The sequence below is a fragment of the Giraffa tippelskirchi genome, chromosome 7 (assembly GCF_054371585.1).
Source record: "Giraffa tippelskirchi isolate mGirTip1 chromosome 7, T2T-mGirTip1v1.2.pri, whole genome shotgun sequence".
Classification (NCBI taxonomy): Eukaryota; Metazoa; Chordata; class Mammalia; order Artiodactyla; family Giraffidae; genus Giraffa; species Giraffa tippelskirchi.
Window position 1 is genome coordinate 25,754,956 of NC_137281.1, and position 17,065 is coordinate 25,772,020.

General features: G+C 45.6%; 1 protein-coding gene across 1 annotated transcript in view; it reads right to left on the reverse strand.

Moving 5' to 3' along the window:
• The window catches only part of CDH1 (cadherin 1), a 105,144-nt gene that overhangs the window by 85,691 nt on the left and 2,388 nt on the right, over positions 1–17,065 (reverse strand). The window contains exon 2 of the mRNA XM_081512815.1: positions 640–778. The gene's annotated coding sequence lies outside the window, so the exon portion shown is untranslated. The remainder of the gene's footprint in view (positions 1–639; positions 779–17,065) is intronic.

The following is a 17,065-nucleotide window of genomic DNA, read 5'->3' on the forward strand; positions in this document are numbered from 1 at the left end:
CTGGCCTAACCTTAACCAGTCGATCTTAAAGGAAATCAACCCGGAATACTCTTTGGAAGGACTGATGTTGAAGCTGAAGCTCCAATACTTTGGCCACCTGATGCAAACAGGTGACTCATTGGAAAAGACCCTGATGCTGGGAAAGACTGAGGGCAGAAGAAGAAGGGGGAGACAGACGATGTGGTGGTTGGATGGCATCACCGATTCAATGGACATGAACTTGGGCAAACTCTGGGAGATGGTGAGGGACAGGGAAGTCTGGCGTGCTGCAGTCCATGGGGTGGAGAATAGTCCATCACGACTTGGCAATTGAACAACAACCCTAATCCTAACCCAAAAGTTCATTCGGGTTTTTCTGTGAGATATTATAGAAAAGCCTGAACAAACTTTTTTGGCCAACCTAATACCAAACTCCAGGAGGCAGCTAGAGTACAGTGTAGGGAATTGATCTTGTGACTTGAAGCAAAATCTCTTTCCTTCCCCAAGTCTTGGTTTCTTATCTGTAAAATGACTCAGTTGGCTTGGCTGGAAGGATCCTTTAGTTTTCTTCTGCCTCTAAAAACTATGATTTTGAGCTTTTTGAGACTGAGTCAGTGAGCACTGTATATGTGTGTGTATAGTATACACACATGTGCTTACCTACTCGTGAGTTCATGAAAAGGGTGCATCTTGGTTGTCCTGGGCCCAGCAATTCTCAGCGAGAGTACAAGTTTTGCAGGAAGGGAAGGTAAAGCTGACCAGACAGAAGCCAGACTGTGGCAGTTGGAGAGACAGCTTCCTGCAGGAGTGGAGACCAACAGAGCAATAAAACCTGGGCAAAGAGCAAGGTTTTCACCAGAAGTCTAGGAGAAAACTCCAGAGTTCAGACTGAGGATGGGGGTCCGTAATTTTCTAGAAAGACTCTCCAACATTTTAGAGGACAGTCATTGATTTACTCATTCATCCATCCTTTTATTCAGTAAGCACTCAGCATGTGCCTAGTGCTTTGCTGGTGAGGGGGGTGCCTCCCGTCCTCAGAGAGCTTTCAGTCTGGTGAAATAAGACAAGGGAACCAGGTATTTATGATCCAAGGCAATAAGCAAGGATGACATTAATATTTAACAACTGGTAGAACCGGGCCAATCAAAAATGAATACCAGCCAACACATCAACACACCGACATAAGGTTCTCAGTCCTCCTGCTATGCCAGGCTTTACCCTTTCAGTTGCTGGGTGGTGGGGAGGCGTGGGGGCGTGGGAGGGGCTGGGGTTTCGGGGCCACTTGAGGGACTCAGGGAAGCAGCTGATTATCAACTGATGCAGAAAAATTTCAATACTGTATTTTAGCCATTAGAATAGCCATATCGGTGATCCTGGTTGGAGGATAGCTCTGGTGATAATGATTCAAGATTAACAAGGCCCATGATGAGAAGGCACAGGGGCTCAGGGAAAGCTCTGCTGGGGGAGTGACATTTAAGTTGAATTAGCCAGAGTGTGCCTGGCAGAACCTGGGCAAAAGGCAGGAGAGGAGTGCTCAGCATTTTCAGGTGATTCAGTTTTGCTGGCGGAGAAGGCAATGGCAACCCACTCCAGTGCTCTTGCCTGGAAACTCCCATGGATGGAGGAGCCTGGTAGGCTGCTGTCTATAGGGTCGCAGAGAGTCGGGCACGACTGAAGCGACTTAGCAGCAGCAGCAGTTTTGCTGGAGGAGAAAGAGGTGGAGATTAGACCCAGCAGGCAGGTAAGGAGAGTGTGTGTTGTAGGGTTTGGGGTAGGGGCCGTGTTTGTCATGCTCAGTGGCTTGGACTGCATCTCGGGAGCAATAGTGAGCCATCGAAGGATTTTAATTAGGATCAGGGGAGTCACCAGATCCAGTCTGCAAATCCCCCAGGCAACACCAAGGAACCCATTTTTCCAAAGACATGAACCAAGGCTCAGGAAGGTTAAAACACCTATCAGATGACATGCCGCAGGTTGGATATAGCATAAATAGAACTGCTCACTTCTGGGTCCCCTTTTCCATTGAATACCACGTGTATCAGAGGCTGCCCTTTTGTATGGAGCTTTAGAGTCTGCAAAGCAGACTAAAGAAACTCCAGAAACATATGTGCCTGAGTAGAAAAAGAAAATTTGAGGGCTCACATACTAAAAAGCACATGATGGGTGGACTTCAGGCATGGATAGCTCCAAGTGGTCAAATTATGTCATCATAGATCTGTCTTGCCCAGTCTTTGCTTTCCTCTATGTTGATTTTCTTCTTAAATTCTTCTATCAAGGCAGAAACAGGCTACTAACCCACCAGTTTAGTAATCCTAGCCACTAAGTACCATACTTTTCCAATAGGTACAGCAAAAGTCTCAGGTTTCACTTTTATGCCCTGACTTGGCTTATGTGAAGACATGAACCAAGCCTGTGGCCAGAGGGATAGCTAGGTGGTTCTGATTGGCTAAGCCCAGGTCATGCGTCCAGCCCTGGCATGATGCAAGATGAATCACCTTCTAGGACCACATGGACTAAGAAGAGCAGGGGAGGTGTGGTCCCCTAAAGAAAAATGATGGTGTTGTCACCTAGAGAAGAGTGAATAGGTACTAGGCACATAGAAACTAACATTTAAGCTACAGCCTGATCCTTCAGCATTAGGAGGAGGCTGCTTACCTGGAAGAGGGTGGTCTTCTCCGACTAAGGAACTCAAAAAGGTAGGGGGCATGGTCTGCCTGGTGCCTGCTCCCTGGGTCAGGAACCCTGTCCCTCTGTAGAGCTCCACCTTTCTAGAGCTGGCCAGAGAGCTCCAGTCCAGCTTGGAGCCCCCAAAAACCACTTCCCTTCTTCTTAATTCCAAGTTTTGGCCTGTGCCTGCTGGGGCTGGGGTTGGAGGCTGGGTTCCCTGCAGACGTTCCTCTTAGTAGACAGAACTTAGTCATGATGTGACCGAAAATTTTTAAAAAGTTTAAAAATAAAATTTAAAAAGCCAAGAGCACAAAGATAGATGCTGAGACTGTGTTTGCAGTAAGGTCTCCCCCCTTGTAAGCCTCTCCTTCCTCCACTCTGTCCCTGGTGAGACTTGTTGCTGGGCTGTGGTTTACACTGCAGAACCCCCCCAAAAGCAGAACTGGGTAGTACTTAAGAAGACAGACTCTGGAGACAGGCTGTTTGGGCTCAGATCTGAGCTCTGCCACTTAAAAGTTAGTTATGTGCAAGTTATTGACCCTGTGCCTCAGTTTCCCCACATATTAAATGGGTTTGCTGGTGCTGACAGTAGAACCTCACATGTAGGTAGGGTTGTCTAGGAACCAAGTGAGCTAGCACCTGTTCAGACCAGTGTCTGAATAAGCAATATTGCACAGAATAAGCAATATATATATATATATATATATATATATATAAAGGGTGGCTATTATGTGCCACATCAGCTGCTTTTTATTCCTTTTAGGAGACCGAGTCTCCTGGAAGACAGGGCCTGGTCTGGCTTGTTTGTCACGATATTCCTGGTATTCAGTGTGGAGCCTGATCAAAGCAGGCCAAGGTAGATAACTACTGAATGAATGAATGAATGAATGATTGAATGACTAGTGCCATAGGAGCAAAGACTACCAGAATCTAGGCTGGCTGCGTGACCTTAGGTGGTCAGCTTCCCCTCCTGAGCCTCAGTCTCAAGTTCTGTAAAACAGATCAGATTAGCCAATGTTACTCAGACTTTTCCAATCAGGGCCCCCATTATTATTGTGCTGGGACATACACACACTGAAATTGAAATTTTCACAAGGTAACACTTACTTTCCTGTGTGCAATATACTCTGATATATTCTATTTTCTTCTGTTTTACTCTATTTTACCCTTTTTCATTTTTTAAAAAATTCAATCGACCCAATGAATAGATTTGAAGTCTAACTTCTGGAGACCCACAGTTGAAAAACTGAACTGGATAAAAATACGGTCTTTTCTGACTTGGACACTGATGATGTTATAAATCTCACCTAAGAACCATCATTTGATTTTGTGTGATGGATAAGAGCTTGGGCCCTGGCAGAAGAGGGCTGGGTTCAAGTCCAGGGATACTGACCTGTGCTGATCCTGTTAAGTTATTTATATGTAATCTCTAGGTGCCTAGGTTTCCTTTTTAATACAATGGAGATAAAAATGACTCTTTCCTCTTAGGAATGGTGTGAGGGTTAAGTGAATTGATGCCTGCAAAGCACTAAATGCTTCTACATGCTCCATGAAGAACTTTTTAAAAACATTTTTGTTATTTGAAAACAACATCTATAACACTTTGTGGGTAGCCTTCAGAGAATCAGACCTCAGGAGATATCTGTGCATTTTTTGGAGGTTATAAGAGCATTCCTCTCTCTCTCTGGGAAAAAAGAGTTTTCAGGAGGGGAAGATACTTGCCCAAGATCACCAGTAAGTCAGAGACAGAGCTTCAGGCATCAGGCCTCAGACTTTAAGGAAGTTCTACAAACTGTCAATTCCAGGGAAAGCAAGGGAAACCCCCTTTCCTCACTGCTCAGAATCCACAGATCTCAAGCCTTCTTTTTCTTTGCATAAACCTTTTCCCCTGTTTTTAGGTCACTGATTTCTAAGATGTCAGTGTTCACTCTTGTCATCTACTGCTTGGACCACATCCAATTTACTTGATTCACGGACCTAACATCCCAGGTTCCTATACAATATTGCTCTTGACAGCATCAGACTTTACTTTTACCACCAGACACACCCACAACTGAGTGCCACTTCTGCTTTGGCCCAGCCACTTCATTCTTTCTGGAGCTATCAGTAATTGTCCTCTGCTCTACCTCAGCAGCATATTAGACACCTTCTAACCTGGGGGGCTCAACTTCTGGTGTCATACCCTTTTGCCTTTTCATACTGTTCATGGGGTTCTCGTGACAAGAAAACTGGAGTGGTTTGCCATCCCCTTCTCCAGCGGACCACATTTTGTCAGAACTCTTCACCATGACCCATCTGTCTTGGGTGGCCCTGCAAGGCGTGGCTCATAGCTTTTGAGTTACACAAGCCCCATTCGCCACAACAAGGCAGTTACCCAGCCTTGTAGAAGGGAATCTATCTTTAAACACTGAAGTATGCTTTACATATAGTAAAATCCACTCCTTCTGGTGTGAAATTTCGTGAATTTCGATAAACATATACAATCATGTATCGACCCCCCAAACTCAAGATATAGGACAGCTTCTATCATGCCAAAAATTTCCCCGTGCCCTTTAGGGACAATCTCTCTGTCCACCTCTAGTCCATCCAGTCACTGAGCTCTTTTCTGTCTCTATAGTTTTGCCTTTTCCAGAAATACTTTTGAGAGTCATCTATGTTGTACATATATACATTTTTGCTTAGCAGTATTCCACTGTACGGTTACCACAAACTGTTTATTCATTTACTAGTTAATGGGCATTTGGGCTATTTCCAGTTATGGGTTATTATGAATAAAACTTCTGGGAATATTCAGATGCCTTTATGTGGACATATGTTTTCATTTTTCTTGGGTAAATACTTATGAATAGAATAGCCGAATCAGATGGTTACCATATGTTTAACTTTCCAAGAAATTGCCAAACTGTTTTTTCCAAAGTGACTATGCCATGCTCTCATGCCATCAGCAGTGCATCAGAGTTCTAGTTGCTGCACACCAGCATGGGCACTCTTAAGTTTTAGCTGTGTAGTGATAGCTTATTGTGGTTTTAATTTGTATTTACTCAATGACTGATGTGGAGCACCATACATCTTCATTATTCCTTACAAAAATTATACAAGTAGTAAATAGCCACAGTAGAAAAAAATTAATGTAAAGATAAGCAAAAATAAGAAAAATTAAAGATCACCTGTTACCCTAGAGTTAATCACAGCTGACATTTTGAGCTATATCCAACCATTGTCTCTTCAGACAAACATATAAATTGCATTTTACTTATTTATCTGAGAACATAACACATGCACCTGATACAAAGCTTGAAAGGAATGAAAGGGTAAATATTGAGAAATAAGCCTGCCCTTCATTCTATTGCCGAAGTTAGAAAACCCAACTAGATGTGGGATATCAGAGAACATGTATTAACTGCGTCCCTTTGATGTGCTGGTGAAAATGTAACCATGTCAAGTCCACTAAAACTGAACACACACAAGCCCCACATCACAGAGCACCCATTCCTCAGCCTTTAACCAGAGAAAACAGCAGCAATCTGTGCAGCAGGATACCCATACAAGAATATTCATAGATGTATTGTTCATCATAGCAAAAATCTGGAAAACTCCAGACGTCCATTGACAGGATAATGGATTTTCAAAATGCAATGGTAAAAGTCACTCAGTCATGTCCGACTCTTTGCAATCCCGTGGACTATACAGTCCATGGAATTTTCTAGGCCAGAATACTGGATGGGGTAGCCTTTCCCTTCTCCAGGGGATCTTCCCAACCCAGGGATCCAACCCAGGTCTCCTGCATTGCAGGCAGATTCTTTACCAGCTGAGCCACAAGGGAAGCCCAAGAATACTGGAGTGCGTAACCTATCCCTTCTCCAGCGGATCTTCCTGACCCAGGAATTGAACCTGGGTCTCCTGCATTGCAGGAGGATTCTTTACCAACTGAGCTATCAGGGAAGCCCCTCAAAATGCAATACATTCATATAATGGATGGATACAGAGCAATGAAAAAATGGACTGCAGCTACACACAACAGCATGAATGAATCTTCATAGCATGATGTCGAGTGGAAAAACTAGCTCCAAAAGATTCCATACAGCATGATATTCTTCTTATAAAGATTAGAAACAACTCCAAGCACACAATGTATTATTCAGATCATAAGTATACATGTATCAACTATACAAAGGAAGCAAGCCAAGTAAAAGTACAAACATCAGAAGATTGGGTTACCTTTTGGGGGATGTAGAGACCTTGCGATAGAGAAGGAGCCCATGTGTACTTTCCTTCTATCGCCTGTGTTGGGTGGAGAGTTAAAAATAAATGATCAAAAAATAAAATAAATGATCAATTAATCATTGGGCCTCCCTAGTGGTCCAATCGTTAAGAATCCGCCTGCCAATGCAAGAGACATAGGTTCAAGCTCTGGTCGGGGAAGATTTCACGTTGTGGAGCAACTAAGCCCATGTGCCACAACTACTGAAGCCTATGTACCTAGAGCCTGTGCTCCACAATGAAGGGTATCCCCCCTGCTGGCCACAACTAGAGAAAGCCCAAGTACAGCAACGAAGATTCAGCACAGCCATAAGTAAATAAAAAAAGTTTTAAATATAATCAATTAATCAAATTGAAAACTGGGCAGGCACAGACCAATGATACAAATGTATCATGAATCTAGGATTATGATTCAACTAATTCTGAGCACATGAGATGCGTTAAAAATTAAAAAGGAAGTCTTCCTCTCTGGGCCCCAGCCACTCCATTCCCCTCCCTAAAGACAAATACTGTTACCACTTTCTGTGTTTCCCTCAGAAATAAACCACCTTACTCTACCTATACTATAGAGTAACTGTGTTTTTACTCAACAGCAGTTCATGGACAACCTACCACATCAATAAACATAGATTCCTAATAGCCTTTTAATGGCTGCATAATTTTCCACTACTTAAGATGCCTATATTTTATTAAGCTAATTCCTTTTTTGATGGACCTAGGTTTCCCGCCCCTCCCTCCTCGCAGTGTTTATTCTCATAAACAGTGTTATGAGGAACTCCTTTATATACACGACTTTGATGAATTGTATAGAGAGGTCTTTAGGGTAAGTTTCTCCAAGTAGGGTTACTGGGTCAAAAATTATGTGCATATTTCAGGATTTTGAGCCATATATTGTGCCCACCAGCAAGCAGAGAGGTCTGGCAGCTGGCCTGGTGCTGTGAGGTCTTTTGTTACTGAAGCTACCCCAGAGGTTATTCAACAGCAAAGCCCTGTTAACCATTCCCAGGACCTCCCTATGGGGCAGCAGGAAATGGGGCGGCTCCCTGGACAGAGAAGAACAATGAGTCTTTATTAAAATGCAATTCACCAAGAATGTTTTATTAGCACAGATCTTGCCCTTGAATTTGGGCAACTCTCCCGGACTGGTGTGGGACTGTCTCCTGAGGGAAGATGAGCAACAGCTCAGGGTGTACCCGGCTCCTTAGTGCTATATCCAACTTCTGGTCACTCAATTATACAATAAATACTGTGCCATTGGGAAAAGTTAGCATGAGAGTCAGATGGCCTGGGTTAAAACCTTTGTTCCTCTGCTTCCTAGCTGTGTGACTCTGGGGAAGTTTAGAATCTCTCTAGTTTAAGTTTGCCCTTCCCTAAAATTGGGGCTAATGCTACCTAGCTCATGTATGTTTTGACACATTAATGAACTTAAATACATAAAGTATTCAAAACACACTTGGCTGGATTTCCCTGGTGGTTCAGTGGTAAAGAATCTGCCTTCCAATGCAGGGGACATGGGGTCGATCCTTGGTCCAGGAAGATCCCACAAGCTGCAGAGCAACTAAGCCCGTGCACCACAACTACTGAGTTAGTGCTCTAGAGCCCGCATGCCACAACTAAAGAAGCCTGGACACTGCAATGATAAGCCTTTTTACTGCAGTTAGAGAAAGCCTGTGTGCCCAAACAAAGACCCAGCACAGCCAGAAAAAAAACAAACAAAAGCGAACACTTGGTGCTAAAAGTGCTCTATAATTATGAACTACCCCTAGGTACCTGCCCTTGGCTAGACTCACAACACTCCCCTCAAGGCATCCTCAGACTGGTGGGAGAGATGGAAGCTTTTACAATTCAAGGTGATGAGTACATTAAGGTAGATGCCAAACCTGGAGGACTTCCTGGAAGAAGTGTCATCAGGGCAAGAACCAAGTCACTTGTAGGCTAAAGGAGAGGCAAAGTGGCTTTGAGAGAGGAGGGACCAGCCAGGAATCAGAAAGATGGGATTCAGAGGTCTTGGATTTTAAGTCAGCAACATCTCAGCACCAGCCTGGTCCCAGGTACTACGTTCAGTGCCAGGGGTGACTGCGGGCTGGAGATGATCAGGCGGAGACCCTCAGTAAGCTTACCCTCTAACTAGAGAGTGGAACATGAAGCCTAGTACAAGCGCTGGACTCCGAGGAAATCTACTAGAGGAAGGAACACAGTGTCAAGGGAGCAACTAATTCTGAGACTCCAGGATTGTGAAAGGCTTTGCAGAGGAAATGCTTGCACAAATTGATCAGATTTGGGGCGGGGGTGGGGGCGGAATGGAGGAGAAGTAAGGCACCCCTGATCGGAGAAAAAGGCCCAAGCAAAGGTGAGGCAATGGGAAAGCCAGCATCCTAAAAAGATATGGCTTGTGGGGCCTGGGTCAGGGGAGAGGTGAGGGGTGGGCAGGATTAAGGTTGTAAGGTCAACTGAGGCCAGGGTTTGGAGGGCGTCACATGACATGCTACTTGGACTTCATCTAGTAGGTCATGGGAACGGAACAGAAGTCTTTAATCAAAGAAGGGATGTGATGAGATCTGTGTTCTGGGAAGGTGACCCTAGCACAGACTGGGGAGGAGTCCTGGGAGGCAGCACTGCCCAAGAGCCACTGCAATTGTCTAAGCAACAAAACGGGTGGGTACAGAGAGCCCTGGGTTGAGGGACGGCGGCGGCATGTGTATAAGCAGCTTCCTGAAACACTTACAATCCAAACCCCTCAAGTTATTCCCTGGTGACTCTTGAGCCGAGCTAATATCACTGGAAAAATAAACTTGCTCCTGACCCCAGGAGGCGGGAGCAATAGTAACCCAATATGCTTGTTGATTAGGATGAGGGTCAACGGAATTACCAGGGGGAAATAGAGCGACATATTAAAGTGAAATGATTTGCTTTTATTGTTTTTTCCTTAATGGAAACAATACATGAGATCAACATTTAAAATAATTCTCAAGGATGGTAAAGTGCAGTCCACCAAAACCAATCTTGACTTTTGTTTCCATACAGACATAGAGGGAGAGGAGGGACTAAAGGGTGGGGAGATCTCAGGAGGAGGAGGAGGAGGAAGGGGAGAATCTGGCCCAGAGGGAGGAGGAAGATGGCCTGGAAGGGAGGCTAATGCGCTGGGCCTGGAGGTGGACTGAGGATGAACCTTGGAACTGGACGCCCAGCCAAGTTTTGTACCTTTCTTAGCTCTGAATTTCTTGTCAAACGGGGGGGTAAAAACAGGCTCCTCATATGGCACAATGAATGTTATTGAATCTGTATCTTAAAAAGATTCCATTGTCTTGGCCACCTGAATAGCATGCGATAAAAGGAAGCGCTCTGCATACTACCTGGCTTTTAAAAACTTTCTTAAGAAAGTTTTTTTGTTTTGGTTTTGTTTGTTTGGCTGGACTGCATAGCTTGTGGGGTCTTAGTTCTCTGAACAAGGACTGAACCCAGGTCCATGGCAGTGAAAGCGTGGACCTGGGTTCAGTGAAAGTGCTGAGCCCGAATCACGGGACCACCAGGGAATTCTCAAACACTCCCAAGAAATTTCTTAAGATGAGGGGTTGTTGCTGCTGATAGCTTTACTGACTACCATTCCGTGCGGGAGTTCTCATTGGCCGCATGTCATCCACAGCGATTCAGCTGCTCTTGTTGGAAACCTCTCTCACGGGGTTGTCCCGGATGGGGTGCTCTCACAGCTTCAGGACCCCAGGTCCAGTGGCTCGCAACTTCCTCCATCCCCAGCTTCCAGGAAGTGCCAGGGGTCGATGGGGTGACTCCTCTTCCTCCCCACCGCCCACAACTGCCTGGCAGCTCATGAAATGACATACACAAGGGTCCTGAAGCTCTTTCTTTCGTGGCCTGTGCTCAGGCCTCGCCCCTCAGCTTTTACTTCTCTCCAGTAAACCACCCATGGGAGGAGATGAGGGATATGAAGTTCAGGATGTGGGTTCCCTTCATGATAAGGGGTCAGCACTTCTCCTTCACTCTTCCTCTTCCTTCCTCTCCAGCTGGTGGCGACTTCGCTCTCCCATCTCTAGCAGGAAGCAGAACAGATGCTGCGAAGCTGGCACCAAGGCCCCCAACCTTCCAGGGTCCCCTGGCCTGCAGGCAGCCCAGACCCCTCTCCAGAACCCCACACCTATGGAACCTACTGCACCTGAACATTTCCACTTCCATGTCCAATAGGCACTCCAAAGTGCCCCAAAATACAGGCAAGTTCAGAACAAAACTCACCATTGCCCTTCTCTGACCTGCTCTTCTGCTTGTCTTCATTTCAGAAAATGGCACCATTATCAACCCAGCTGCCCAGGGCAGAAACCTGAATATCGTGTCCTTAATGCCTTCCTCTTGCTCACTGCCTACATCTGATCAGCCATGGAATCCTTCCAAAGATCCCTGAATCTACCCATTTCTTTTTTTTTTTTTTTCCCATTTCTTTTTTCTTTGGCTGTGCTGTGCAGGTTGCGGGATCTTAGTTTCCTAACCATGGATCAAATTTCGCACCTCTAACAGGGAAAGTGCAGAGTCCGAACTGCTGGACCGCCAGGGAATTCCCTCTACCCACTTCTGTCCACCCCACCCCCTGACCTTTGTCCCAGCCACTGTCACCCCTAATCAGACGACAACAATGCCTTGTATGCTCACTGGTTCCCCTTCGTCCACAAATGCACTCTCCTTGTTTCTACCTCTGCTTTGTGCTCCAGAAGCCTGACCTGTCTGTATGGGAGGCACCAGCCCCACATCCTTGCTTTCTGGCTTCCAGCAAGTAACCCGTAAGAGATGGGGCTGGGAGGAGAGTGAGTTCAGACTCCCCTCTCCTGTCCCTGCCAGCTGAGGTTTGGCAGTGGCTGCATTCTACAACGTACGGCCACAGCTCCTGTCATGTGGACCCTCTACTGTGGTTCCAGACCTCACTGGGGCGTGAAAAGTCATTTCCTCCCCTTGTCTTATTTCCCATCAGGCCTAAGGGTAGTGATCACTTCCCATCTGCTAGTCCCAGGGGTGTCCAGCTATCCCACACTGGTGATGGAGCCCAGTGATTCTCAACCAGGGATGACTGTGCCCCTCCCTGGGAACATATGGCAATGTTGAGAGAGGTTTTTGGTTGTCACAGCTGGGGAGGGGCGCCACTGGCATCTAATTGGGGGAGGCCAGGGATTCGGCTGAACATCTTAGAATGCACAGAACAGCCCCCACCCCACCCCTGGACAAAGAACTATCCCTCCCACAAGTCAACAGGGCTGAGCTTAAGAAACCTTGCAACCCTGCCCACCGCGCTGTGAACAGTACCTGCAACTCTGCACACTTGATCTTTTGAGTTTGTCTCTGTTTCTTGCCAGCATCCTGACTGATCTCCCCTTTTTCTTTTTCTCCCTCTCCAGTTCATTCTCCACACAGGTAGCCCGAGGGCTCTGCCTCGCTGCTTCATTTCTCACTCTCATTTTTTTTAATCTAACTTTTGAGATGGGTAAGGCATTCACCTAGTTTAAACATAACAGGAGGACTTTCCTGGTGGTCCAGTGGCTAAGACTCTGCACTCCCAATGAAGGGGGCATGGGTTCAATCCCTGGTTGGGGAACTAAGATCCCGCGTGCTACACTGTGTGGCCAAAAAAATCAAACCAAACCAAACAAACAAAAAACCAAAAAAAACCACACAACACACAAAAGGTATGAAGTACAAGTGTCCCTCCCACTCCTGTCAGCTGTCCAACTAATTAATTCCCAGCCCTCTCCCAGCAGTTAACTAACTACTGTTAGGAGTTTCTTTATATTTTTCTAGAGCTGTGCAGTCCAATACAGTGGCTACTAGCTACATGTGGCTATTAGATTTAAATGGGGAGAGAGGTGGGTGGGGGGTCCAGGAAGGGGAACACATGTAAACCCATGGCTGATTCATGTCAATGTATGGCAAAAACTATTACAATATTGTAAAGTAATGAGCCCCCAACTAAAATAAATAAATTTATTAAAAAGAAAAAAAAAAAAAAAAAAGAAAAAAAAAATTATGTTCCTTGGTCACATTAGCCACAATTCAAGTGTCATCTGTGGCTGGTGGCTGCTGTGTTAGTCAGCTGAAATACAGAACATTTTCATCATCAGAAAAAATTCTATGGCACGGGGCTGTACTACAGTTTCTCTCTGCAAATTTAGGTAAAAAATTCATGTAGTCTCATTTTCCTCATTTTTTTATATAAAAGGTAGCACACATTCCACATTGTTCTCCAACTTGTTTTTTCACTTGACAAGATATCTTATGGATCTTTCCACATTTGTGCATAAAGAGCTTTCTTTTTTTTTTTCTTTTTTGTTTTCCGTTGTAGAATATTTCAGTTGTAGAAACCTTCCCTGACTCCACATCAGGTCAGACTAAGATCACCAGCCCTGTAATTGCCTGGTTCTTCCTGTCTCCTTGTCTCCATGCAGTGAGCGTGACACAGTTTATTTATGCACCCACTCACTGATGGACTAAGGGCTGTGACCAATCTTTTGCTCTTACAGACAATGCAACAACAGTGAATGGCCTTGTCCACCTGGAATTTTGCATGTAAACATGTGTCTATCTAGAACACACCCATGAGGGATCATTCTAGAGTATCAATTTGGTCATGCCTCTCCCCTCCTGAGCACACACTGCTCCTCCTGATCTCCTCTCCAGCCCACAGCAAACTCCTGTGCAGCCCTCAGGTCTCAGCTTGGATGTCATCTCTTCCAGGAAGCCTCCCTGACTCCACATCAGGTCAGACTAAGATCACCTGCCCTGTAATTGCCTGGTTCTTCCTGGTCTCCTCCCTCAGTCTGGAGCTTTATAAGGGATGCATGGGGTGGGGCTGTCTTGTTTTTCCATGTATCCCCAGGGCCTGGCACTCGGTAGGGCTCCAATAAATATTTGTTGAATGACGAGGCAGGTACCAAATGGTTCTTTCCAGCAATTCATGGGCTCTCGAACCAAGGAGCTAGTGAGGAGAACCCCAGTGAGCAGCTGATTCAGATGGGGAAACTGAGGCACAGAAGTGGCAGGCAGCCTTTGGATCAGCCTGACTCTAATCTCTTTTTTCTAGCTCACTTTATAGTTAATAACAACAACAAAAATAGTAGTAACATTAACTATAAGGTTAATATTTACCAAGTATTTCTATGTGCTAAGTGCTACTCTTAAGTGTGTTACATGAATTAACTTATTTGATTGTTGCAGCAACTCTGTGAGGTAGGTACTCCCATCATCCCCATCTTATGCATAAAGAAACTGATAACTTGTCACAAATGGCAGAGGATGACTTGAACCCAGGCTTTGGGGCTTCAGAGCTCACACTCTTATGCACTCTGCTGAGCTATCTACTAGTCTTGGCAGCTTCTCTCTTATCCAAAATTCACTGTGGCTCTTCACTGATTCTCAAACCCAGAGCTTCTTCTCTTGTCATCTCCATCCCTCCCAGCTTGACTTAGCTTATTTTCTACTTCATTGGGTTCTCCCGGAACAAGATCCTGAGACCTGAGCGAGACTGGGCTCTCCTAGCCATTTCTCTCTATGCCTCAGTTTTCTCATCTGTACAAGTCAATGGCAAAGGAAAGCATGGCACTCTCCTTTCTTTCAGCCTCTTATCCAACTCTCATGTATCCTTTAAGGACAATTTAAAGAGCCTCCTCCTTCAAGAAGTCTTCTCAGATTTCTCCAGCCCCTAAAGTTCCCTCCCACTCTTTCCTGAAGTAGGCAACTATTAACACTCAGATTAGCACTTAATTCTTCTTTTATATTCTGGATTGTAAATTTCCCCCCATGCCCTCCTCAACAAAGAAAGTGATACTCTTTGAAAGAACATATAAGATAAAAAGCAGAGCATGGATTTCAACTGCAGAGCTTCATTCTTTGAAGTACCACCTTCATGTGCATGAATACACTTGTATACATGTTTATGGCATACATGAGTTCCACCTTCACTAATCTTTACTTAATACTATTTCTTTAAATGGACTCACTATTTAAAACTTAGAAAAACTTATTTTAAATGAAAAACTAACAGTGTCGTAAATGAAAAATCAGCATCCTTTGCCATAACTAAAGTGAAAATAAATACAATGATGATGGAACAGTATCATTAATTTCTAGGCCTTGCTTCTCTCGTTAAGAGAACCATAAAGGTTAAAGTCACTGAAGACTTGCTAAGCACAAAAAAGGGGACTCTTTCCTTGACCCAAGCAGAAAAAAGATTGAAAGAAAACTGAAAATGGAATGACTTTCTCTGTGTATGATTCAGGATCACATAAGACTTTAATACCTTGCTCATGCATCACTGAACACCCTCTCACATTCCACACAGGCCCAAAGCCTATACTCTATGACTTGGTCAGAACAGACAGAACTAGCACCATCTTTCATCTCCACCTCTCTCTAGCCTCAGTGTGTAGGATGGAATGAGCATAACCACCCCAAGACTGCTGCAGGGTTAAATGAGATGTTTAAAAAAAAAAAAAAAAAGCAATGTTACAAGTGGCATCCCTGGATTCTCTCAGCTCTGCTGCTTACCATCTGGGCATAACCATGGGTGACTTACCTTGCCTCCCTGGGCCTCAGCTTCCTCACTTCCAAAAGGGAAATGATAGAGGATTTCTCCGGTGGTCCAGTGGTCATGATTCCACACTTCCAGTGCAGGGGGCATGTGTTCCATCCCTGGTCAGGGAACTAAGATCCTGCCTGCCCCATGGTGGGGGAGGTAGTTTATAAAACCTTCCTTGAGGGCTGTAAAGCACCTTTATTCCTTTATTTGACATTTATTGAATACCTACATTGTTCCAGGAACTATTCCATGGGTTGGAGATGTAGCAGTGAAAAAAAGAAATAAAAATCCCTGCTCCTATGAAGCTTATATTAAATAGGGGTGGGAGGGAGGGCAGGGGACAGATGGATAAAATATGTTTTCTCTGTCCATGGGATTCTCCAGTCAAGAATACTGGAGTGGGTAGCCATTCTCTTTTCCAGGGAATTTTCCCAACCCAGGGATCGAACCCGGGTCTCCTGCATTGCAGGCAGATTCCTTATCATCTGAGCCACCAGGGAAGCCCCATAGTACAATACAGTGAGAAGTAATAAATACTATGGAAAAATAAGGTGTGGTGGGTGGGGGCAGGGTACCACTTCCAAAGTGGGACAGAATCTCTAACCGGTGAACATTTGGGTGATACCTGAAGGAGGTGAGGAGCCATGATACCCGGGGTGAGGGGTATGCCAAGGCAGAGGGCACAGCAAGTGCAAAAGCCCCAAGGTGGGAACCAGCCTCCATGATTCCGAGAAGAACAGCAGGCTGAACAGTGGTAGGAGTGAGGGGAGAGCACTGGGAGGTGAGGTCTCAGGGCTACAGGGATCAGATCTTGCAGAGCCTGCTGGGCCATTTTAAAACTCTGGTTTTGATTTGCAGTGAAACATCAGGGTATCGTCTTATACACGGTACGTGTGCATAACTCACAGACACTCTAAAGGTAGTAATTCCAAAAATTACTTAGCATTGTCTCAACGGAAGCCCTGGGTTGTTAGGCTCCAGGGTGATAAGAGGCCTGCGCTCCGCTGCCCTGTCGGCTGGCCCAGGTTTACTGGAAGGCAGTGGGGATGGGAATGGATGGAAGCGAGCCAGGGCATTCTTGACCCACCCATCTCAGATTCCTCTCCAGGCCCGTCACGCCCCTGCCGCGTGCTGGGCAGTGGGCACAGGAATGCTGAGGCAGCTGAGGGCTGGACTCCACTCGGACTTGCAGAAGGTTTAACAAGCAACAACAACAGTGATGGTGGCGGTTACCAGTTATTGAGCCCCAGCTGCCCGTCTGGCAGAGAACTGAGTGCTTTTCACAAATTGCCTCACACTGGCCTGCTGTTAGCCCTTGGAGAGAGGTGTGGTCTGGGGGGAAAGGAGGCTGGTGAGCCATACCTTTGCCCCTGTGACCTCTATGGGCTCTTTACCAGGGCTCTGTGTCCCCAGATGCGGGGTTTCTTTGTGACAGCTCCTTTCCCTCAGTCCAGGGGCCCCCGACAGAGAAGAATCTTGCCACTCCGGCCTGCCGACTGTGCAGCTGCCTGCAGGCCTGGACAGGTCCAGGCCGCCTTCTCAGTGGCTGAGAATGGAGCAGAGGAGGAATCAGGTTTCGCCAACTCTGGGATG